General features: G+C 47.7%; 1 protein-coding gene across 2 annotated transcripts in view; it reads right to left on the bottom strand.

Moving 5' to 3' along the window:
- LOC138510595 (metalloprotease TIKI1-like) overlaps positions 1-26,597 on the bottom strand; it is a 367,802-nt gene that overhangs the window by 73,601 nt on the left and 267,604 nt on the right. The window lies entirely within an intron of this gene.

The raw sequence follows: 26,597 nt of genomic DNA, 5'->3' as shown, positions 1-26,597 counted from the left end.
TGCTGGGGAGTGTACTGATGCATGGATGTATGTGTGGTTCTATTTGGTATGTTATTTTCTCCCTAATCACCCGTGATCCTATGCAATTTTGAAACCTGTACCCTCTACCCGGTGTTCCTGCTTCCCGTGCCTATCCAAGCAACGTTCCCTGACCCTCTTTCCCCACTGGGGTTGCGGATGCCTGTGTAAGCCCCGAACTTGCAGGCGCCAAAACCCTAGAGGGGGTGGTGGGTTCGTACCACTCCTGAGCCTGGACTACAGAAGGCCATGACAATGATGTCCAAGTCTGTTTGGATTGTGTATGTGTTCATGCAGGTTGTACATTTTCGTGCATTCCCTAGTTTCATGTGTCATTCCACCTCCCCTCTCCTGCCGCTCATTCCAGTCATCCAGTGTGTCAACACCTGTCCCGACTGCATATCCCTGAACCTCCTTCCCCACCAGGGTCTCAGGGGCCTGTGTGAGTTTGACCTTGCAGGCACCCGGGACATGGTGGGGGTGGTTGTTTCGTGGCACACCCGCGCCTGTACAGGGGACCTGTGACAGTACACATCCATTCATGGTGCATCATCCGATGTCATGTACCACACATGTCTCACATCCTGTCGTGACATTGTTTTGCTGTGCTACCTTGGTTGTTGCATCATTGTGGTAGTACTTGGACTTTGTGAGGTACTGCTACGTCAAGTCATCTACTGGAGGGTGTTTGGGTTCGTTTTTATGCCTTGGATTTTGTGTTTCGGAAATGAGTGTGTATTCAGGGGGCTCAGGCATCTTTTTACACACAAGGTGGGAGATGATGACGAAGGGTAAAGGTGATCCTGTGGCCAGGTGGAATTGAGGTTTGGGGGCTCCAAACAACTTGTTCAGTGGGTCATGGTCATTTGTGAGGGAGGGGGGGGGGGTTGTTGTTGATTGTTGCCTTGCCCTGCAGTGTGATGGGAACTCTGACATAGTAATGGTGGTATCCCATGTACATGTTGTGTTCTGCTGATCAATGCCTGTTCATGTGTTGTGTTTTCCTTTCAGGTGCGAGGGGATAGTTGAGGTTTGACATGCTGGGGTGTACACATGGTGGATGTTCACATGTGATGTGTAGGGAACACTGATGGTCACTTGAGTGCACATGCATATGTGGAGTGCATGTCCTTGCAGAACCACACACTTGCACTCTGATGCACTACATGTACTCCCACCCTTGCATATACACATGTACACTGTTTGCCTTCTGGTGCCCACTGTGTCCCGGCAGCACATGTTCTGTGACCGATCATGGATCCAGTACATGCCTGATTTGATGTTTGACGTGGTCTGTCACTTAGATTTGATGCTCAGGGTGTGCATCACACACAATGGCTGTTCACTGTGCTGTGCGCTGAGCAGTGTGATGCAGGAGTAGGACACTGCACACATGAGCTGCAGTGTTGATTTTGCAATGCATGATGTGCATGTAGACAGGCATTCATTGTGATATTACGTCTACGACTGTTGTAATGCATTTTGAAATGACTTATTTTGGGTGGGAGGTTGTTGGTCTGTCATTTCATCTGATTCCGGGTCAGGCAGCAGTGTCCGATGCCACTGTGCATTTAGGACATGGCAATGTGTACCTTATCGTTACTGCATTGGTGTATGGGTATTGCGTGCCATGACATGTTGATGTTTGGGAGGGTTTGTGTGACATGACAGTGATGGCCATGGCCTGGTGTGCAGGTGTGTGTGATGCACACCTTGCATGTCCGTGTCATCCGCTTCTCAGAGCAACTAGCTGGGGGTAGATTTCTCTCCGCAGCAGGGCCCTCCCCCTGGAACAGACTTCCGGCCTGGCTTGAACTTGAGGGGAATCATCTCCAGTTCTGGATGCACCTCATGTCCTTCCTCTTTGCTTCTGCTTACTCTCTGCCTCTCCCTTGTAGAATTCTCCACTGGAACTGCACAGGAGCTGCAACTGGGCCACTCTCACCGACCTTGGTCCCTGGCCCAGCCACTCTCCACTTGCACTGCCTCCCTGGCAACCCCTGCACTGCAGTACTGTCTCTCTATCCCTACAGCCCTCCCTTCCCAGCACTTGACTGCACTCACCTTTGTAGTTGCCACCAGGTGACCTATGTATTATTTTTTCGGGCTACTTCCCCTGTACTGGACTCCCCCCCACCCTTCCCCTTGCACTTTTCCCATTCCCCCTACCCCTGCACTTGCACGATCCCAATGACACCTGGCCTAGTAGTACCGTTCTCTGTGTTCCCTTGTTCCCCCCTCCCTGCCTCATTGCGCCTTGGAATACTTGTGTATGGCCCATATCATGTCATATGTCATATGTGTGCCTTTTGGTCACACAGGATAGCTTGTGTTTAAGTAGCTAGGGATGCAGACGATGTGGCACTTCCATGGCAACTATCTCAGGGTGGTAAGGTTGTGACAGTTGACTGTCTCTTTGTCATCATCGATTGTCACCTGGTATGTGCCAGGCCTGTGTGCACTCCGCAGGGGTGGGAGTTTAGGTGAAAAATGTGGCCACAAGCTGGGTCCGGGCTTCCTCGCCACGTGCCCTGTCCCCTCCCATGGGCAGCGCCTGTGGTTGGGGATGTGGGGGCACCACCATGTCCACCGGGACACCCTGCCGTGTTGCAACATTGTGCAGGACACATGCTGCCACAATGATCCTGCACACTACTGGTGGTGCATAGAGTAGTTGCCCGCCAGAGCGGTCAAGGGAGCGGAAACGTGACTTGAGCACTCCGAATGTGCGCTCCACTATGCCCCTGGTTGCAATATGGGCGGCGTTGTATCTTACCTGGGGTGGTGTGGTGGGGTTCCGGATTGGCGTCATCATGTGGTTGCTCAGAGGGTAGGCACTGTCCCCTGGGGAGATGATAATAGTTGAGATAATTAGGGTATGGATATTTGTCTGTGTGTGACTTGCATGCATGTGCAAGGGCATTTGTACTGACCTAGGAGCCATGTGTCGCCATGCTGCCCAGCTTCCAGGGCCCGGCTCAGGGCGGACATTCTGTATATGAAACTGTCATGGGTGGAGCCAGGGTAGTTTGCATAGACAGAGGTGATGATTCCCTTTGCATCACATACCACCTGTACATTGATGGAATGCCAGTGCTTGCGGTTTCGGTAGATGTGCTCAATGGCCCTAGGTGGACGTAGGGCCACATTGGTGCAATCTATGGCACCGAGCACTTTGGGGAAGTGTGCCACCCTGAAAAAATCCAGGACAACGGCCTGCCTTTCTGCGGGTGTTCTGGGCATGTATATGTGCCTGCGGACTGAGGGGCGCGCTGTCATGATTGCCAGTACCTGGTGTAGGCAGCGTGACTGCGTGGCCTGTGAGACCCCCCCCACTATGGCAGTGGTCCGCTGAAATGACCCAGTGGCCAGAAAATGCAGGACATTGAGCACCTTCTCCAAGGGGCTCAATGCTTGGGAGCAAAGGGTGGGGGATGTGAGGTCATCTTCCCACTCCCTGACCAGGTCTAGGATGATATGGGGTGGAAACCTATACCTGCCATAGACCTGGTCGTCAGGCATCCCAAAAAGGTTTGTCCGTGTTGCGAAAATGCGTGCCCTGGCTATTCTCCTCCTCCTGCGGTGTCCCACGATCAGTGCAGCGACAAATGGGGCATTCATCGTAGCTGTATATACGCGTTTGTTGTTTGCGCGCACTTTTATGCTGTGCGCGGGGACGCTTCCGCCTGCCTTCGTGTGGCAGACGCGTTGACGCCTGTGCACGTCTTTTGCCGTGCGCGTGTTTCCCGTGTTCGGATACGGTCCGAGTGTCATCGCGTGTGATTGGAGGGGAGTGTGCGTACACGCAAGTGGCCTGGGTACGTGTGTTCCGGGGTGCCGGGAAGTTTCACACGCGATTGGTGGAAATCCACGTGTGTTCTGTCATCACGTGCAATGAGGGTAACACCTGCGTGCGTCACGTCACTTACGCGCATAGGCCCTTTCCTCGTATTACACGCGGACGTGCAGTTTCCACTACGCGCATGGCCCTTTCCTCGTATTACACGCTGACGTGCATGTGTGTTGGGGATTGTGAGGACCTGGTGGAGGCTGGCCATGGTGACTGGGGGGGGGTGGGGGTGGTGGGAGACATGGGTGGGGGCCTGGTGGAGGCTGCCCCTGGTGACTGGGGGGGTGGGGGTGGTGGGAGACATGGGTGGGGGCCTGGTGGTGGGTGCCCCTGCACTGCTGGGGGGTGGGGGTGGTGGGGGACATGAGTTGGACATGGGTGGGGGCCTGGTGGCAGGTGCCCCACAGTGCTGGGGGGTGGGGGGGTGGGGGACATGAGTTGGACATGGGTGGGGGCCTGCTGGCAGGTGCCCCACAGTGCTGGGGGGTGGGGGTGGTGGGGGACATGAGTTGGACATGGGTGGGGGCCTGGTGGCAGGTGCCCCACAGTGCTGGGGGGTGGGGGGGGGTGGGGGACATGAGTTGGACATGGGTGGGGGCCTGCTGGCAGGTGCCCCACAGTGCTGGGGGGTGGGGGTGGTGGGGGACATGAGTTGGACATGGGTGGGGGCCTGGTGGCAGGTGCCCCACAGTGCTGGGGGGTGGGGGACATGAGTTGGACATGGGTGGGGGCCTGCTGGCAGGTGCCCCACAGTGCTGGGGGGTGGGGTGGTGGGGGACATGAGTTGGTGTTCATTAGTTCAAGGAGACATGTGCCTTTGCTGGGGGGCATGCCCATGTTGGGTGGGCTGCCTGCGGGACATGACCAGGGATGCAGGGTAGTCCCCTGTGGTGTGGGCTGCCTGCAGGGGCCGTGGAGGGTGTACAGGGAACACCTGGGAGGACCCACACTGTCAAATCACATGTAGGACTCCCCGGCACCCCTGAAATACACGTACCCTGCTGAAATCGCGTGTAAAACTTCCCGCGCACCCCTGAAATACACGCGCCCAGGCTATTCGCGTGTGGAACTTCCCGCGCACCCCTGAAATACACGTACCCTGCTGAAATCGCGTGTGAAACTTCCCGCGAACCCCTGGAATACACGCGCCCAGGCTATTCGCGTGTGGAAATTCCCGCGAACCCCTGAAATACACGCGCCCAGGCTATTCGCGTGTGGAACTTCCCGCGCACCCCTGAAATACACGCGCCCAGGCTATTCGCGTGTGGAACTTCCCGCGCACCCCTGAAATACACGCGCCCAGGCTATTCGCGTGTGGAACTTCCCGCGCACCCCTGAAATACACGCGCCCAGGCTATTCGCGTGTGGAACTTCCCGCGCACCCCTGAAATACACGTACCCTGCTGAAATCGCGTGTGAAACTTCCCGCGAACCCCTGGAATACACGCGCCCAGGCTATTCGCGTGTGGAAATTCCCGCGAACCCCTGAAATACACGCGCCCAGGCTATTCGCGTGTGGAACTTCCCGCGCACCCCTGAAATACACGCGCCCAGGCTATTCGCGTGTGGAACTTCCCGCGCACCCCTGAAATACACGCGCCCAGGCTATTCGCGTGTGGAACTTCCCGCGCACCCCTGAAATACACGCGCCCAGGCTATTCGCGTGTGGAACTTCCCGCGCACCCCTGAAATACACGTACCCTGCTGAAATCGCGTGTGAAACTTCCCGCGAACCCCTGGAATACACGCGCCCAGGCTATTCGCGTGTGGAAATTCCCGCGAACCCCTGAAATACACGCGCCCAGGCTATTCGCGTGTGGAACTTCCCGCGCACCCCTGAAATACACGCGCCCAGGCTATTCGCGTGTGGAACTTCCCGCGCACCCCTGAAATACACGCGCCCAGGCTATTCGCGTGTGGAACTTCCCGCGCACCCCTGAAATACACGCGCCCAGGCTATTCGCGTGTGGAACTTCCCGCGCACCCCTGAAATACACGTACCCTGCTGAAATCGCGTGTGAAACTTCCCGCGAACCCCTGTAATACACGTAGCCCGCTTGCCGTGCTGGTACAGGGTTAGCGCAGCCCTTTGCGCTGGATTGGGGATTTTGATGGCTTTTCCCTGCGCGGAAGGCGTTCTTGGGGGCGTAACTGGCGCTGCTGCAAGGTCGCTGCGCCACTGTGCGCCACGGCTGGTTTTGGTGGCTGGAATCCATGAATACGCTGTGCGCGGAAATGTGTTTCGGCGCACGCGGCTGGCGCAGACTACCGCACGCGCACACTGTGCGCCAGCCGCGTGCGCCACTTGTGCGCCGAATTCTATGAATTGGCCCCAAAGTGTTCTCAGATAGTTCTCTGCGTAACCAGAACAGGTACTTCTTAGTCGGAGGGACATAACAACATGTGTCTGGCAGGGCGCTGAAAGAACACATGCTTTAACTTTCCAATAAATGCGCTATTTTAAACGTTAGTGTATTGAAGCGCTGTGGGCAGTGCGTTAGTTTTACAGCGATTGGCACCTGTAACCCTTATATCTTCCGCAAAGCCTTCACGTCTAAAGAACTGATACACGTAAGCACGCGCATGATAATGCTGTAATAGTATACGTTGAAACATACTGCTATTTAGCAGTTTAAAAAAATGCGCTATGAGGTGTGTGTCTTTCCGTGCAACCATTCCTCCTCCTCTTTTGTTGAAATATGGTCCGTCCCTTTTGACGTTTCTCACGGTGCTGATTTTCTAGCGGGGAAGGGCAGGTGCGTATGCTGCTGCGCCGCCAGTGAGTCTACTTTGCACCCGGATGAAGTCCAGACCAAATGACCTTGCCATGAACCCTGGAGCCTTGGAGGTGTGCTAAGCCTCTCTGTCATTCCCCAGACCCTGCTGCTAGAGGTATTATAATGATGACAGGAAGACAGCGCCCTGACAAACGGCAGTCTCCGAGACCTTGCAGAGGAAACCGGAGCACTATCTTCGGGTGGTTGCTATCTGTCTTTCTCCCGTTACTGCCTGTGGCGCAGGTATGCGTCCTTATCTACCAGTAACAGGTATCTGTCTGATCGGGGCTTTCACATATTTTATTCTGGAATTGACCTGCCTTACAGTGGCTTCCTGCGGCGCCTACAATCTTCTTCCATGAGCTGTGGGCCCAACCTTCACTACTAACCTCATCCTACTGGTGCATCTTTCCCTCGCAGATGCAGAGGGCTTGGATTGAATTTCTGCAAATATGAACACTAGCCCATAACATGAGTCAAGGTATTATTAACACCCAGTGCCATCCGTGTCTAGAAATGTAAAGCGAGTTATTTCAAATTACACGCACTTTAGATGTTCAAAACAGAAAACTGTTTGCAGCTCTCAACAAAGGCGCGTGTACATTGTGATTCTTAATATCGTATCATGGGAATTTTTAGCAGCACCGAAATAAGGCGTCAAGGCTAACTCAATAGGCGAGAGACATGTGGTATGCAGCGAGTTATATGCACTCTTCAGTTTTGTGTGCTGCTGGTGTATGCACGGTCCGTGGCACTTATGCAGGAACAATGAACTACCCTGTTGGGTTTAGTGTTACTTTATATATAGACTGGTTTGCAGTCTTTGTCCTCCTTCCCTTACATCAGGCAGAAAGAGCACTGCTCTCCCAAAGTTTCTGCATGCAGAGTGCTTTCCTCCCACTGCCTATCACACCAAAATGTAGGCAGCTAGACAAAGAAAGAGGCCTCACAAAGGAAACGTACAGGCGAGAAAGACACGCGGCTCCTGTTGCCTGCACCGCTCTCTCCTCTGGACTGCCCCTTGCAGTCCGGGGCACAGAACTCATGCTGTCTACCTTTCCGACTCCCCTCATTAACCAAAATGCCTGTGGCTAAAACCAGCAGGGGCAAGGCCTCAGACAGACCAGAGAAGAGCGGAGACACTGCATTCTAGTGCCAGTCTGCCCCAGCAGCCCATCTGGCTCCCCTTCCTTTGACAGCAGTGACTGGAGGCAAGTGTTGGCGTTGGAGAGCAGGAATGCAGTGCTCACAGCGTGTGCACGCCCATTACCCACGCTCCCCTTCCATTGTGACGAGGCGGGGAACCTATCGGTGAAGTGGTAGGACAGTGAGGATGCACTCCTCACCCGTTGTCAATGAACATATTAGAAAAAATAGAGTCGCAACCTTTCACACACCCTGGGGTGTTCTTCTTAGATCAGAGTACCTAAAATGTCATCACAGTATATGGTATAGGATCAAAATGAGTTTGGCCCTGCAAGGGTGAGTAGTGGCTAAAGCGCCTAGTGAGCGCTGACACTTCTGCAAAACAAGAGTCTGGTCGGATAGCACAGCAAGTAGAACGCTCGCTTGATATCTGTGTAGAGCTTTCTGATGCAGGCTCGCATCTTGGGAGGGCCCCACACTCAACTTTTCATCCTTCCGCTATGTAAAAGCTAAATTGAATGATTAAGAGTGATCATAAAGGTGAAATAGGCACAGGCAAAAAATATACCTCCTTTTGTGGTAACATGGGCCGAGGGCAGGCTTTACTCGAGTTAATGTGAAACAGAATCAACCCAAAAAGTAAACAATCCAAAATAAAGGAATGTCCAATCAAGGCTCTATCAAAATATATATACTTTAATTAAACACACCATATGGAAAAATAACTAAATTGAACAACACTACTCAAATCACACCCCTGTGGAAAGAACACCAAATATGCAAGAGATAGAAAGATGCGCTGTAGGTAATGAAACAGGGTTGAAAGACAAATAACCGCAATGTTTGCAAAAGGATATGTTCTTGTGTAAGAAAAGGGATTAAGGGTGGCCTAATCAGTCGATAGGGCCCAAAGATTAACCAGTTGGGTGGGAGGGCAGCAAACAGTAAATAATACTTTCTCACTGTTCTTGGTGGTTCGCCAGAGTCGAAACAGATTTCTTCGTTCTTTATTAGCAGTTTAAATCGTGTCCAGATGCAGAGAATTGCAGTGATCAGTATGGGAACAGGCTTCAAGTCAGGTTCGAATTGAGACACGCAGTTCTTCGAATTCTTCCATGACGGCAAACCTCCGGCTCGAGCAGAGACAATGACGCACATGCTTGGCGCAGTGAAGCAGCAAACTGGTTCGAGAAGGCAGCAACATTGATGTGAAGAGTTTGAAGACGTCCCAAAGGCAGCACCACAGTTTGAGTTGGTTTGAATACATGTCAATGCAATTGAAAGGCAGGAGGCCAGATGCTTGGCTTCTTCAGTTGCTGGGAGTCAAATCCAGGAGCTCAGGGATAAGATGGGTCCTTGTTCTCGTTCTCCTAAAAACAAGGGAGGCTTCCAAACACCTGCAGGGGTCCTTCACCTCCACTGAGGTTCTGGTGTAGCTGGCATAGAGGCAGGTCTTGCTTCAGCAGCAGGTCACCTGAATGTAAGATGGGAATGGTTAGGCCAGCAGTGTCCAGTCAATTCTTCTTGAACGGTTGAATTCAAAGAAGGAGTGGAAAACTCCTTCAATCTTTTACAAAACCCCACAGGTGATTGGACAAAAGCAAGCCTCCTTTTAGGGGGTACAATCCCTGTCCTGTGAGACAAGTGGTCTTTGCCTTCTGACCTTATACCCAAAGTACTTTTTGCTAAAGGAAGTGAAGGTGTGCTAAAGGAAGTGGAGGAGATCCGAAGGAGGGCTAGCTAGACAAACAAGATGGTGTAATCATCCTCCATCTATGCTGAACTCCTTCTGTCTTCACTAACTCGGCCCCCCTCCCACTCCACAGCATCAAAGGCCCATTTGGTATGTAGCATCCTGGTGCGAGGCTAGTCCTTTTGTAATGGGTGTGCCCTTTGATTCCTGTTTCCAGGACTGCTCCTGCTGTAGGCTGTCCTGTTGGAGAGAGATGTTACCAGACCTCACAAAGGATCAAAGGAGAGGTACCGTCATTAAGTCATTTGCCAAGCAGACTAGCATGGGCAGCCTGCTTTACTCGAATACACACAATCCTTCCGCAGATGGCCTGGGCTCACAGTGCTGATGCATGCATGATATTAATCTGATGTGACTTCTTGTTATTATGTGAATTACTATCCACCATATCATAAACTCAGGTATGGCATTATGTTTAAAAATTAAACTGCCACCAGAATAGTAATTTCTAATGACTATGTGGTTGTGGAACAGAAGTGCAGACTTTAAATGCAGCCTTTGTGCTGAAGTGACTTGGATGTCACAGTAACTGTCAAATCAGCAACTGATCTGGACCTCTGGACCTGATGGGTGCCACGGGAGACCAGCTGCTACAGAATACTCATTCAGCAGGGCATAGGTGTCCAATATGCTTTAGGCATGGAGCTTATGCGAGAGGCATCTGATTAGCAGGTCCTCCTTTTCTGAGATGGAATGGCGCAAATCATTTTATTAATTAATACACATTTTTAAAAAGCCAGGGCATACCCTTGCCAGATGGCAATTCCTCACAAGATTTGAATACCTATATTTTTGGTGGCAACACTTGGACTCCGTAATGAATGCCATGGGCAATACCGATCATATTATTTGACAATATGCATTTTATGATGATTACTGGTAGTGAATTCCAGTTGACAGGAATACCTGTTGAAAGCTGTATCTGGGCATTTAGCAGGGATTTCTGGCACCCGATGTTGATTTCTGGTCATTAATGGCAATAGATGGCATATGATGAGGGACCCTGACATTTGATATCCATAGCTGGCACATGATGTGAGCACCTGTCATTTTAAGCAATTACTTGTTATGCGTTATTGGTATTGATGCATGTATTGTGAATACCTGACATAGGATGGAATATCTAGCATGGGATGTGGGTATGCTGGCATTTTTTTGGAATACATGGTATATTACATAAACCCCGATTGCTCAATGACAACAACTCGTCTTTTATATGTGTACCTGGCATATGATGCATGTCAATATAGCTCGCACGTGCCTTCCTGCCAATGCCTGGCAGTAAAGAAAACAATTTGAAAATACCAACACTCAAAAGTTTAGACTGACTATATAAAGACCGAAAATGTGCTTGCCAGCGCACCTATGGTATGTTGGTTTCGGCACAGTTTGTTTGTCTTTAGTCGGCCATTAGCTTCTATCTCTCAAACTATCATTGGGTTTTTATCTTCTGCTGGCAGTACCAGAAACTCCCATGCTGACACAGATAATCGGTTTAATACTGCAAACAGGAAGATGCCTAAGGTTGCCATATTTTAGGCACACTTGGAATGTTCCCTTTTCTGTGTCAGCGGGCGATTGAGACGATTCAGCTATACAAATCCTTTAAAGTCTGGTCGCTGCCCAAAATGAGAAAAAAATGATTGGACAAAATGTTGCATTTTCCTGCATATTTTAAAAGAATTTGACTGAGTAAAATTATAGTTCTTAAAGCGTCAGTTATGTCAGAGACCAACTGCTAGGTGGCCTACCGACATTGCTCGCTACAGTGCCTGGGTACGGCACTTTGTGTTGAAGGAGCTGCAAAGAAACACACACCAGACGTATTAGGTAGTTGGTGCTTGACTGCCAGCTTCCTTCCAGAAGTTACCTGGCGTCCGCCATTTATACGCCACGTCAGGCCCTGCATGGCGTGAAGCATAACATCCCTCTCCTTTTTACTTAAATAACTATGTACACTCTAAACAGGGGCTATGACTTAACCCTGTTTTCCTCTTAATACAGATAGTCACTCAATGTCCCTGAGGGGCCAAGGGCCGCCCTTAGGTGTTACCTGTTGTATTGCTATGTTGGCTTCTCGTACTGGTTGTCAGCTGCCTGGACTTCTGCGGTGTAGTTGGCGGACGATTTGGGCACCTCTTGCTGAGCTTCCAGGCTGTTTATGGGCTTCCTCTCCTCCGCTAAGTCTTAGTTAGCGCAACAGTCTTCCCAGGTATATGACTGCTCCTGGCCTTCTCGCCACATGGTCTCGGGAATCCGTTTGAACCAAGAGGCTTTGTTCGCTATCATCTCACTGCCCCGGCAGGCTGTTATCATGGTTCCTTTTCATTGGGTTATCGTCCATTGGGTGGTGTCAAAAGGGCTTGCCAGCTTTGATTTTGTGGAATTCTGTAGGACCAGTACCAGATCGCAGACCTTGTGACAGGACTCTTTGGCTCATCGTTTGTCAATCATATGTTTATTTGCACTGACACTCTTTGCGTGTGTTCTGCATTGGTTGAGGCCTTTTGCTCATTTACTGTGATGGTGTTGTATGGAAGAGTTCAATATCCTGCCGTACACAAGGTCGCCTGGGGGTGTGTACACTGAGTCATGCAGTGTCAAGCTGTAGTTCCGCAGGAAAAAAGATAGCTCGAACTTCCACAGATTGCTTTGTGCCTTGGCATTACAGAGTATCTTGTTGAAGGTTCTCATGAACCGCTCGTAATCCCTGTTTGATTGGGGCCACCGTGGGGTAATGTGGTGATGGTGGATGTCAAGGTTGTCCAGGTATTTTTCCATTTCTTTTTCTTGGAAGGGCGGCCCATTGTCACTCATTATGGATTGTGTTAACCCATGGGTGGCAAACCGGGGTGTTGCTAGCTCTGGAAAGGATCGAGGGCTAGGCTAATGTTGGGACTGTCGGGTCTCTGGGCTAGCTAGTCTTTTGGTTGTATCCCCTGAGCTTTTATCCGGGGCTACAACCAAAAGACCTGGGGCTATAGCCCTTTCAGCCCCTCCTAGCAATGCCTCTGGTGGCAAACATTTTCTCAAGTGCTAACAGCACCACTTCAACTGCTGTTCAAGGGATTATTTCCAATTCTGGGTAGCGGAAATAGTCACTGATCTTGTACAGAGCAGAAGTCGATGCTTATTGCGCCCTATTGTGAGGTCCCTCTTGGGGCTGACCAGATGATTTGAGGCTTCTGGGGTGCACTTGTAGTCTGGCATGGGAGCCATGATGACACAACGCTCTCCACCCTTGCATCTAGCTGTGGGAACCACACTCTATAGTCTCTTCAGGCATTTGTTCTGACAATGCATTGGTGCCCCTCATATGCAAGGGTGAAAATCCTGTCTTGCAGACTGAGTGGTATGAGGATACTTGCGCTGTGCACTTTTGGTTGTTCTGTAGAAACGAATTCCACTCTCCGGCTAGTATCGCGTTCTTCACTAGGTCACAACAGGGGTCTGCATTCGTTGCTTCCATGATGTCTGGGATACTGACTGCCTTTGGCTTCATGGTGTGAACAATCTGGCAGATGTGCTCTTCTGTCTCTGTGGTCTACGTAACCTCTGCCACTGTCGCGGCACGGGGTGTCTTGAGAAGAAAGTCTGCGGCGTTGTCTGCTCCTACCAGATAGAGAAGATCAAACTTGTACTGCTGTAAGTTTAGCAACCACTTTTCAATCCTTGCTGGGGGGTGTTGAGCTGAACCCATGAAAATAGGTATTAGGGGCTTGTGGTCGGTATACACTTTGAATTTTTGGCCATAGAGGTATAGATGAACATTTCCGTACCCCCATCGGATGGCAATTGCCTCCTGCTCAATTTGGGAGTACCTTTTCTCCATGGGTGTCATTGCTTGGGAGGCGTAGGCTATGGGCCTTACTTTGCCGATCGGGGAGATTTGTACTAGTATACCTCCCAGTCCGACCGGACTTGCGTCGACATACAACTCTGTACAGTGGTGTCATAATACACCATGGTGGTCTTGGTGGACAGCGAGTCCTTGATGCATTCAAAAGCTTCTTGACAGCAGGTGCTCCACTCCCATTTGGTGGCTGACTTTGTTAGTTCTCTCAGTGGTTCGGGGATCGTGGATACTCTGTGCCAGTGTCGACAACATTTATTTTGGATTGGATCTTCATGTCCCCTCTGCTGAGTGTATTCCGAAAACTGCCCTATGATGGGTAGGGGTGTATTGCAGCCAGGGCTCAAGTCGAGGATACAAGAAGAAGGGGAGGGTCCACCCACTTTTTTCTGAGGGTGGATGCCACCCCCCTAGGTATTTTAGAGAAACTGTGTAAAACGAGAACATTTGTCTGCCTTCTTTGAATTTATGCTGACCTGGTTATTCGAACTGCAGTCGCCAGGTTCGTAGGCGGGCACTTCACCACTACGCTATCTAACCTGATGAAAAATAACATACAACTAAAATTGAAATGACATATTTTGGGACTGCTTGTTCCAGGGCAAAAAACATTGGTATTGATTCTTGGAGTTTAAAACATATCCACCTTTTAACATTTTCAAACACTATTAGGAGAAAATATCCTTTCTTCGTTTTTGGAGTGTATTGATTTTATGTAAGGCAAATGCAATTCATCCTGTGTAATTTGTATGGTTACCGAAAGCCAATAGAAGGAAATGTGCATATTTCACCTTGGTATGCTAATTTCTGGTGACATCACATCCCACTGCGTATTTTAACGAGTCCCCCCACTTTATTGTTTGGGACCTGACCCCTGCTTGCAGCCATAGGCGTATAGTAGTGTGTTTGCGTTTTTCAGTTTCTGTTGAGGCTGCATCTGTTTGAATGTCCAAAGTGGCATGATGTTCACCGAGGCCAATGTGTCGATGGTCATTACTGAGTCTTGCTCATGAATTTGTATGAGGCAATTGGTCCTTCTTTTACTCGATTGTCTTCCCCCTTGCTCCAATGTGGATATCAGGTAGACTTCCCCCTTCTTTTCTTCAAGCGTTGAGCTTTGATGGCTTCCGCTGTTCTGTCTACCTTATCTTCCCTTCCGATTCGTCTGAGGAGAAGTTGTCTCCAGCTTCATCCCGGCGGCCATTAGTTTCTTCTTCTTGAAAGTAAGCCATGGGGTGGTTCTGCACCGGTGGGCCCGCCAAGAAGGGAAAAGGTAATAAGCGATCTGTGAGTAGACCTAATGGAGCGATGATGCAACTGATACAAGTAAAGCATTCGATTTCGAGTGCTATGAAGTGATGCAACCTGGCGGTCTACCCTGCAAGACTGCGTTCACATGTTTAGCAAGGCTTTTGTGACAATAGGGGGTTCGGAATAACTGGCATCTGATATGACAGATGGACTGCGGGTATATTGATATCACCTATTGTGGGTCTCAGATAAATATACTGGCGGCCACTTACCATAGCTTTTTTATCCAGGGTGGTAGCTGGAGCTTGGTGGTCGAGTAGTGTAAGAAGTTGCTCTCGGTGTACAGGCAGATGCCAAATGCTGCCACCAATGCTGTTTTTGAGCTCTCATCTTGTATGAGAGAGGGATCTTGGATTTTATTAACATTGTTATTGAATACCAGTGCCACCTGCCAACAGGTGCATGAGGGAACTGTAATGTGTGGTGCCCTCCAGCAGAGTCAATTTGTATTTGATTATGGATATGTGCCATGGTGCTAAGTTGGTTTGGATAATGTCTGAAGAAATTAATCAGTTTGTTTGTTTTTTAGGAAGATGTGGTATAGATGTTTTTCCAAGATTATCGCTGATTACTTTTTCCTTTGGGGTCGTGGTTTGAGGGTCAACAGGATTGTAGCAAGTGGGCATTGAATACATGCATAAAATAAGTTTGCACGCCAGGCAAAATACAGAAGATTAATGACTTCTGCCTGCCAACCCATCACACTTGTAACGATATTCCTTTGATGTGCACTTATGCTATCACGTATGCACCAGTCCAATGAGAAAACTACCCTTTAGGTGGAGAATTCATGACTCCGGAGAGTTGGGGATTTCCGTATGAGGTTCCATGAGTTTGAGCAATGTCCTATCCAGGTCCTCTCCAGGCAGCCATGCAATGAGTGCTGCCTCATAGAACAGTACATCTCCTCTAGCTTACAATCAGTGCAGTGATCAGTGCAATGTTGGCACCTCCCATTATAATTGGGACAGATTGTATGTTGTTAAGACCAAAACAGACCCGCTACTTGCCTCTGATGGCGATGCTCTCAGTAGCTGATAGAATGGCCTTTTCAGTAGCATCAGCACTGGTTCCAAAAGAACTGTTTTTCGAGGGGCACAATTACTAGAATGGGTAAATTCTTTCCTTACAAAGCAGCTAAATATTGTAATTACCTAAATCGCTATAACAAGCAGAGAATTACCTACGGTTTAAATGAACTCAGAAGGCCCACCTTCTCAAAAATGCCTTCCCAGAAAACCCTTAATCCATGAGCTCTTGAGGACAGAAAATGTAGTCTCTTCACCTCCCTGCCTCACTTTTTCTGCCGCTCCGACTGGTACTCTTGTAATTTTGTCCCGAATTATAAACTTGAGATTGGTACAGGTAATGGCCTTACAGTACCTATGGTTGGCTTTATCTAGCCTACCCGCCCTTAGCCCCTCCACTGGACAGGGCGCTATATTTCCTGTTCTCTGATAGGTTGATGCTGAGTCCTTTGAGGGCACATTATGCTATTGCTGTAAAGTTTTGAAATGTACTTCCAATTGTCCCTACCCACCTTCCAATGTTATTTTAACGGTAATGTGGTAACTAGGAAGTAGTGGCTCTATTTCATCAAGAGCAATTGGTCACCTGAACTCCCCTTTCCTTTTCCTTTCTCGGGATAATGTCTGGCATACCCATTCCTCTCTTGTTCCATTATACCCTCTAATATTACTTTCCTGCGTTTGTGCGCACTACAAAACATCAGTAAAATAACATATTAAAAAATAAAACATCCTTTTAGTATCGCTCAATATATGGGTGTGCAGATGGCACGTGCACCAGACGCACTTTACCTACATCTGCTAGGCGTGTTATGACTAGGGCAGCTGCATGTTGCTTGTGGTGTTAATGGTATATGCAAACACTGGCGTAACAGGGGCCCCCGCGGTGCGGGGGGGTGAGGGGGCCGCTAGCATATGCCTGGGAGGGGGCCCCACTTGGAGAAAACAATTGAACACTTTTTTTTCAAAATATATTTTTTTTAATTTCTTTTTTAAATCACTTTGCCTTCATAAAGAAATTATTTCTGTAACAGAAATAATGTCTTTATGAAGACAGAGTGACTACAAAAAGAAACCTTCTTTTTGAAGTCAGAGGGCTCCCCCTATCCCATGACATGGAAGACACCAGGCTGGAGGCCTTCATGTCATGGGTTGGGGGAGTCCTATGAATTTAAAAAGAAATAGTTTATTTTTTATGTCACTCTGCCTTCATAAAGAAATAATTTCCGTTATGGTTCGGTCCTTAACAGAAATAATTTCTTTATGAAGTCAGAGTGATTTCAAAAAGAGACAATCAGCCTCATTAAATGTTTGGCGGTAACCTTGCCGGTAAAACCGGTAGGCTGCCGCCAAACTTGCTCTTTTTTCTGGCTCCTGCAAATGGGCAATTACCAGGAATTGGCCATTTGCGGTGGCTGGAAAAAAATGCTCCCCATTCTCATTTGATCCTCATAGGGTTCAATCTGAATGGGGAGCTCGGATGCACCAGCACCATTCAGAATGGTGCTGGTGCATCCGACATGGTCTGCTCGCGAGTACCGGTACGCCCGCCAGGTCAGACCTGGCGGGCGGGAAGGCACCCGGGAGCAGAACTCGTAGTTTGCTGGTCTGGTAACAACTGTACCGGCAAGCTTAACGGTACCGTTGTTACCAAACCAGCAAACTTATACTGAGGCCCAATTTCTTTTTTAGTAATAGGGCGACCCTCAAACCAATGAGGTGTGTGAGTGTATTGTGAAAGGGTGCACACAAATATAGGGGTGACTGGGTGCGCGTGTGTGCGTGTATGGGGAAAGAGTGCACACTTAAATGTAAAGATGGCTGGGTGTGCATGCATGTACATGGTGAATGGTGTTTGTGCTTGTGTTCAGGGGCACAACAAAACCTATATTTCGGGGGGCTGATTCTTCAAATGTTGGAAGAGGCGCTAACTTCACGGGTGGTGGGGGAAGCAAACTTATTTGTGTGGGGGCATCTAACTTCTTTACACATTTTAATGAGACTATTCTAGTGCAGTTTCAATGTTACAAGCAGTTAACTCTCTCCTTTAAGTGTAAAAGCACCCACTTATGAACTGTTGTGAGAATGAACAGTCTCCTGTTCCCTTTCTACCCTTCCAATCACTTCCCTGGCATGAAAGTACTAAACCCACATCAAATTTAAATTGCCTAAGAAATTTGGCATTTGGATGCAGGTACTAACAGTGAAATGCTTTACGTTAGTAACGGCTGGGCCCTTGTTAACAGCGAAGCCCAGGTGCCTGTTCTGTTCTGTTCAACATCTGTGACCTGTTCTGTCCGGTAACTGCTCTGAAGGTCAGCCAGGTTGAGTCAACATAGCCCACATTTTCTGGGGGTGAGTGCTGCAGCCCAGTCAACTGAATATTGTTAAGCCCCTACTTGTGTTTAATGCCTTAATTACTTATTGGTAATCGTCATTAGTCCTAGCCCTATTCTTCCTTGTCCCTGTAGTTGTGTATGAGGCAGTACTTGGGTATGAGGCACCATGCCTCATACACAAGCACTGGGATGAGGTAGAGGTAAATGGAGGTAATGCCTGACTTAGCTACCTGTATATTCATTACTCCTAATCCCACTCTTCCTCATGCCAGTACTTACCTGTGAGGCAAGGATCCTCAAAGGTAAGCACTGGGACAAGGAAGAGGGACGTGAAGGTAATTCTGGGCCAAGGAGCTGATTTTGGAGGTTGGGGTAGGGCATGGGAGGGAGAGGGGATGTGTGGGTGGTGGGATTGTGCGATAAATCATAGTGGTTGTCCATTTCAAGGCTAAGCAGGCATGATATGTGGTATTAGTGGCTAGAGAGGCATTTTTGTGCACCCAGGCTAGTTAATCCTCAGTTTATTATGATCTTTTTTTAACTGCACATTTCTGATAAAGCAGTCCTGCTAAGTGTAATTACCTGGCTAGATTGTCATTTGGGTGCTGCCAGTCTAGAAATTTCTTACTGCAGCATTGTATATTTTTTTGAGCATCTGTGATAAAATGATATGATATAGGTCTATTATAACATGCCTATACACAAGTGTTTCTTGGTGCGACAAGCAATGGTGTGAAGATAGAGGGTGGACAAGACAAATGATATTACTAGGCCTTGTATCATTCCAATCGTGCAAGTGCGAGAATGAGAAATGCAAAGGGAAAGTGAGGGGGAAGTGCAAGGAAGAAGGGAGGGGAAAACAGGGTTGTAATGCTCTGAGTAAGTGCAGCCAGGACAGTGAGGCTCTAGGTAGTGCAAGGAGGACAAGGGACTGTAGGGTTACAGTTACAGTCCACATATGTGTGGTAGGCCGGAGGCAGTGCAAGGGTGACTGATCAAGAAATAGCCTGGACTCAGTGAGACTCTGAGGGTAGCCAAGCAACCAGTTGGTACAGCGGACAGGTAGGTCAGGTAGGTCAGCAGGGGAGGTCAGGTAGGTCAGCAGGGGAGGGAGAGAGCGAAATCATAGGAGAAGAGGAAAGTTTTGAGCTGCTTCCGGAACATCAGGTGGTCCGCTAAAGTTTGGGAGGGGCAGGGAGGCATCTGCAGAGGAAAGAGATCTACCCCCCACTCTCTGCCTGAAGAAGCGTCTAGCCCTTAGAGAGTTGGAGGTAGCCGGGGGAAGGGCTCGAGAAAAAAGGTATTTTGGAAGAGAGCATTGGATGTAGTATGAGGCCAACCCCAGAAAGCCTTGTGGACAATGCAAAGGGTCTTCAACTTGATTATTGCAACCACCGGGAGCCAGTGGAGAGATTTCAGGGCTGTAGAGATATGATCCCTGGGCTTGTGGCCAAGGATAAGTCTTGCTGACCTGTTTTGGATTAGTTGCAGAGGGTGGAGAGAGGAAGGCAGCTTGAGAAAGAGGCTGTTGCAGTATTCCAGCCTAGAGAGAAACAGGGCTCTGGAGACAGTGAGCTTCTGGGGGAAAGTGAGAAAGGGAAGAGTCCCTTTGAGGAGGAGCAGCTGGTAGGTATTGGGACTTCTTGGCAACGTCCGAGATGCGAGGAGAGAAAGAGAGAGTGGAGTCGAAGATGACACAAAAGGTTTTTTGCCTCGCAGGAAGGTGAAGGAAGAGGGCCCTATGTGGGTGGCCAGGGTGAGAGAGGGAAAGCAGGGGCAGGGGTCCCAATGAGAAGGATCTCCATCTTAATGGCACTAAGGTAGATATCATTGGCGGTGCACCAATCCTGAATCACAGATAGACAGTCAGGAATGAGCAAGAGATGAGAGGAGCCTGAAGGAAAGCTGAGTGCCATCACCATAACACTGAAAGTTAGAGGAGAAGGTAGGCCAAAGAGGCCAAGTAGAGGTTGAAAAACAAGGGTGAGAGGATAGAGCCCTGGGGAATGCCACAGGTAGAGAGGTGGCAGAGAGAAAGGGACCAAGTTGGACCTGGGAGGGGCAGTCCAAGAGGAAGGAGGTCAGCCACTCCAGGGCCTGATCTGTGATGCCCAGGTTCTCATGTAGTCGATTTATCAGGATGGCATGGTTGACTGTGTCGAAAGTAGAGGAAAGATCAAGGAGGATTAGGACAGAAGAAATTCTGGAATCAAGGTTAGAGAGCAGATCTTCACAGGTGTTCAGGAGAATGGTTTTGGTGCCTCTGGCAGCTCTGAAGCCAGACTGATGGTCATGGAGACAACCAACAGATTCAATGTGGAGAGTAAGCTGGGAGATGGCCAGCTTTTTTCCAAGAGTTTGCCCAGGAATTTGGGTGATGGAGATTGGGCGATAGTTTGCCTGACAGGTAGGATCGACAGACGGCGTGTTGAGCAGTGGGTGCACAAGGGAGTGCTTAAGGGGAGAGGGAACGTTCCAGTGGTGAAAGAGTGATTACAGAAATCCGCCAAGGTGCAGAGAGGGTGTCAATATGGTCCTTAATGGTTCTGGAGGAGCATGGGAGCACCGTTTGGACAGCACTTTCATGGATCAGACTTGTCTAGAAACCTTGTCAGGTGTTGTTATAGAGAAAGAGGAGAAAGGACGAGGAGAGGTAGAGATGGCCAAAGGGGGGCAGAGAGAGGAAGAAGGAGAGAAAGATTAGATGGAGGACTGAGTTTTAGATGAGACGTGAGAGGCCAGAGCCATACAGAGGGCCTGGAAGGGAACAGGAGGGGTGGAGACCGCAACAGGATTGACCAGTTCCTTGCAGATTATAAAGAGTTTGGCTGTGTTGTTAGAGGCCGCAGAGACACAGGGCTTGAATGTGTGCTCTCTTCTTGATGAGTGTTATTGCTTCGACTGGCATTTTTGCGCAACCAATCTAGGTATGTCTAAACGTGGCCTGGCATGCTTTACTGTAATGTTATAATGTGTCTACACTGGTCTACCGTGTGCAGCCAGTGGTACATGTTTTCAATGTGGCATGGCATTTTTAATAGCAACATGTGATTTGCATGTATTGGATTGGTTTTACCCTACAAAACCATGGCAAACACTCTGGCTTTTCAGCCAATTTTTCTCAGAAAGTGTGTTGTATATTGCATTAAAACACATATTTATATCTTTCTCCTAGTACAGTGTGCGGTATACCCCTTCAGCAGCACGTTCATGCGTATTGTGCAAGCGTGATAATCTAGGCCGGCCCAAAGTGTGGCACGACCCATGATTTTTTTACGAGCTGGGGGGGCCCCCTCAGCAAGGCTCGCAGGTGGGCCCCCACATTTTGTGTTACGCCACTGTATGCAAATCCTCATTGAAAAATGAATCAGTGTTTGTGGTGTGCACACGTTTCTGCCATCTTAATCGTCTATCTGATAACGTGATTGCCAAATGTATCTACCAAATGTCGAAAAAGCTGTGAAGCGCTTGTGCGTTACAATTCAGACTTTAAAAAAAAATATGCTACCTCATAAAGAACATAACTCTTTCTGATGACAAGCCTTCTATTTAAAGTCTTCATAGCTGAACAAAGTGCAGATCCTTTTTGAGTTTTAAGACTTTATAATTCAAAGCATAAGCTCTCTCTCGTCTGTCTGTAATTTATTGTATACTGCAGACAGCTGGCACCATAATTCTTTAGATATTAGGAAAGAGCTACGGGTTCCAGAAAGGAGTCAAGGGGTCAGGCTGACTTACATTTTTTTTCTGTTAATGTGTTATTACTTTGACACACAAACTGCACTGTAAATTGGTAAACTTGTTTGGGACTTTAATTATGTATTTATTTATTGTTTTTCTATAATGCGCTTAATACTGATACAAGTTCGGTTTCTAAGCGCGGATACGGGATTCAAACCTCTATTGCTCTGTGTGGTCTTGTTTCCAAGACCAGCACCTTGCCCCTGCGCTATCCTCCGTTCACCTTCGTAGTGTTTCATAGAAATTACTTTCGTAAATGAAACATGAAAAACATGCAACACAATTATTCACCATTCACCACCCTCAATTCTCAACTCCGTAGTCTCCCTGGGTGTTGTTAGATCACCCCCTACCCGCCAAAACTCCTGCTGGTGATAAAGCACTGCCTGTGAAGCTAAACTAATGGCACTAAAGCACCACCAGTGGCCAAAATTAATGGTGGTGCTTAAGTGCTGGCTAAGCCAGAACTGGTGATGGTATTCAACCACCAGCTATTAGCGAAAATGAATTAAGCCAAAGTGCCACCTGGAGCAGAACTAACTGTGGTGCCACTTATGAGACGTGACTAATGGTGATGCTACTACAGTCAAACCTAAGTAAACCTACATATTTCTTCTGCACAACGCCACACACCTCTTTACACAATCTTTACCATTATTTTCGCCTAACTAGTTACTTAGCCAAAAAGAATGTCTCTCCCTGTGGTACCTGCCAAATATTGACACAATGATCATATGCATGGCCCTGCAGTACCACGCCCTAAACCACTTTGAGATATGTTTGACAAATATGCTGAGCTGTGCAGGACCTGCAACACCGAATGGGGAGGAAAGGCGGAATAAAAACCCTTCACTGAATATGTGTTGTACCACGGAGCTATGGCGAGACTGTCAAGACAATAACATGTGTCTTTTATTCATGAATACGTTTCGGAACGTTTGTATAGAAGTACAGTTCTCTATTTCAGAACTGATATGGCAATGTCTTGAAAAATGAGCCCCTGATTCATTCATAAACAGGACTGAAAACCTGCCCAAATCCCATATGCGAGCTACCACTCAAAAGGTCAGGAAAGTGTAAGCTCTAGAAGCTGGCAGTAGGCCATCATAGGTAAGAAGCAAACATGAAGGCCATCTTGCACTCTCTCCTTTATAATAGTCTGTTATTGATTTCCTGACTGGGATTCCGTACATATCCCTTCTACAGAGCTTGTATGGCTAGCAGGAAAGCAGAGATTATGTCCAGGTTTACATGATAATCCAAAAGAAGCCTTCAACACATTGAAGTTGTGTATGTGGGACTTTCTTGTGAAGAAAACAAGTCGAGTGTTCGTCGGCGCAAAGGGTTTGCAGTGCGCTACTTATCCAACGTGAATGATTTGGCATTTAAGTTCTCTAAGGTTGTATGGAAGATACAGGCCTCACAGTTCCAAAAACTAACTAACCCCGCAAATACGTGTGTCTCTAGGGTGGCGGCAGATGAAACCATGGCCCCCTCTTCATAATGCCTGGACCTCTCTCTGTTCTTCCACCCCCAAGAGAGCGGAGGGTTTAAGAGCCTGGCAACCCAGTCCTTAGTTATTTAGATGTCATATAGGGTAAGCAGAAGCTGATGAATCGAACAGATCCTTACCATGCATCCCTTGCTTTTTCCGTGGCCAGGGAGAACAGTCAGCAGACTTTCCTTCACAAGCAGCAGATGCACACACGCCTATGGAGGCATGCATCTAATAGCCTAGCTGGCCCCATCGAGAAGAGAGACAGACACATCCCTGCTGCTTGTCTGAAGAATCTGCCACTGCCTGGACGCTGCTTGAACAAAGATTGGCTGCCCAGTGTGACTGCCTATCCAGGAATCGACCTCAAATCGATTGGTAGCTTAGCAAGTTGTTTGTGTGTGACTTTTGTTGAGATCTGTAAGTAACATATATAGTATGTCTGCTGTTTTAATCCTTTTGTAACTCACTGTGTCCCTTTCTTTTTTCTGAAGAAGTGATTCACATTTGTTTTTGCTAGCATCTTTCTATTACAATTATATATTATCAGTGTTATATATCATGTGACTTCACAAAGAAGCCAGGGGCCTGGGTGAATCTAGAACATTGGCTTGTATTCTCTTGCCACCCCTCTGTTTGAGGATCCTGGCAATTTCCCCTGATGCCACCATCTCATACTTAGGGGAATCTATCCTGCACATCATATCCCCACCTGTACAGAATGCCTCCCCTCAAACACCTCCTCAACACTCCACCACATGCCCACACCTTCACCCTTTCCAAGATCGTCCTGGAGCAGCAATGTGAGCCTTTTTCTGATTTTTCACAAACTCTCCTTCGGAGGGGCTCCAAGCCTCACCCTGACACCTCCTCCACATCCTTCCTCTCTTCAACCTGATGTCTACTTCCTCTCTCCAATGTCTCAGTTCCCCTCCTGCCCCTTTTTGGTGTTTCCTTCCAATCTCTTCTCTAAATCCATACCCTCCTTCAAACTTAGTTTGGAATTTCCTTCCTACCTCATTTCTTTCTCTTAGAGCTCCCCATCTTTGTTTCCTTTCAACATCGGTTTCTTCTGTATGCTTTCTTCCTCCTTTGCACTCTTCTTCCTTTACTTTCCTTCTTGTCCTGATCTCCTCCCAACACCTGATCTTATTCTCTTCTACCCACCCAACCTCCCTTTATTCTCTCCTCGTACTCCATCTTTCCTCCACCTCCGTCTCCTTCTTCTCTGTGAAACGACCTGCTCCGCCTTCCCGTATCCTATATGCCACCACTGCAACCTCCTCTTTCCTTCTTCTCTGTGTGGCCACCTTATTTTCCCACCGACCCCCTGCTCCACAAGTCTTCACCTCCTTTCACCCATACTACACCCTAAATACCTGCGGTTTTTATCATGCCACAGCCCCTCCCTGTCCACATTCTGTCCTTTTTTCTGAATGGCTGCACCAGTGGGTAATAACTGAGGTAGCATTTGGATTGTTATAGTAAAGACCAGAGATTCAATTTACCTTTTTCTAATTGGCTGACGCAGCATTGCACAGATTAGCGGAAACAAGCATCTTTGGACTTTAGGCTCTTTGTTTTCAGACCTTTGCCTCTATCACTGCCATGTAAATCTAGCTCACATTGCATGTTAGACTCTTGTGCTAATTTGTATAGCAGGTGAAAGATCAAATTAGGTGTGCACGTGCAAATTATACATTTTCAAAGATAAAACTGGCTTCTTGGAAGCTGATGAAAATGCTAGAACTGTATTTATCAAGAATTCAATACATTACAGTACCACTTATTAATGCTGATGACATTTTGTGAATGAAGTGTATTTAAACAAGAACTTTCTTGATGTAAAAGTACCAGAAGGAGGCCTAAAACAAAGTAAAAGGAGAAAGGCCTTCCTGGCAGACCAAGAGAAAGATCATTTATACATTCATGCATTGGAGATCTCTGCCTCTTGTTCACTTTCAAAATGAAAAGGATACCTGATCAGATTGGACCCTTTGCTCACAGCCATGTTTAAATATGGTGCCATTGAAAAATATAACAAACTATGTGCAGTTTTTCCCCAAAGAATATAGCAAGCCATAGAATGGAAATCTCCAAAAACTGGATTCCTTAATATGTCCTCATAATTGCAAATATTCCCTGTGAGGAAAAAGCGGATATCCATGTTGAATGCAATTTCAATGAAAGAATTGTTTTTATTAGGCCTTTCAATCACAAAACAAAATGGTAAAACTATGTAAGCACTATTGCCACATTATGAGAAACCTTATAGTTTAAAACATTCACACACATCGCCGTAATCAACCTCCTCATGCCTGGGGATTTTAAATGAGTCAGGTACGTCTCTGTTGCAATTGGGTTTTTTCAGGTAACTTAATTAAGTGACAGTCAACCAAACATTTGCCTTTCATTTCCATAGATCCCCTGATTATCTCATAAATCTCTGTACCCCAATAGTAGGTGAGCTACTTGGTAAGTCTAAGTGTTTCGCTAGTATGCCTAGCAACTGTGAAGTGCCAAAGGGATCGGCACTGGACCTCCACACATGGACAGCCTCACCATCACTTATTGGCAGCTTCAGCTTGACCCTTCAACTACATGCAGACAACATTCAAATAATTGTCCATACAGATTTTGATCACAACCTTTTCAAGGACACAGAGGTTTGCTTCTCTAAAATCCTTAAAAATGAATGTCGGTAGGGAGCCTTTTCCTCAATGACATACACAAAAGGAAACGTTACTATTTAGGTTTATTAAATGTAATAATCTGCCTGTTAACTCGCCTGACTTCTTGCAATCCTCACGAACACCCATGAATAATGCAGAAAAGTTGTGTGTCTTGTTTGACTCTTCAATATCATTAACACCAAGGCAATATGACCATAATGAATGCTCACTTATACCTTAACTGCCTCAAAAAAGTGTTCTTTTATAAGATTAATCGCAATACAGAACTGAGCGGATCTTCATTGTTCTCATGGTTAGACTACTGTTACAAATTATGCATTCAGCCCTACCTAAAAAAGTATTAAAACCAACGCATAAACAATCACATTTTCCTGAACACTGAGCCTTCTGGAACACAGTACTTTAATACCTTACAAAACAACATAAACACTGCTCTCTTTCCATAGATCAGCAAACAAAGCAAACAATACCCATGGAAGACCACATATTAATATTTTGGCTGACAATCATTCAGGTTTTAGCCCCAAGATATAGAACTCCTTACCTGCAGAGTTAAGGCGTCATCAAAATATTAAAGAAAATAGACTACTATT

The sequence above is a fragment of the Ambystoma mexicanum genome, chromosome 6p (genome assembly GCF_040938575.1).
Source record: "Ambystoma mexicanum isolate Mex_15411 chromosome 6p, UKY_AmexF1_1, whole genome shotgun sequence".
In the NCBI taxonomy this organism is placed as follows: Eukaryota; Metazoa; Chordata; class Amphibia; order Caudata; family Ambystomatidae; genus Ambystoma; species Ambystoma mexicanum.
Note: the sequence above shows the minus strand (reverse complement) of the source record. Positions and strands in the feature narration are given on the sequence as shown.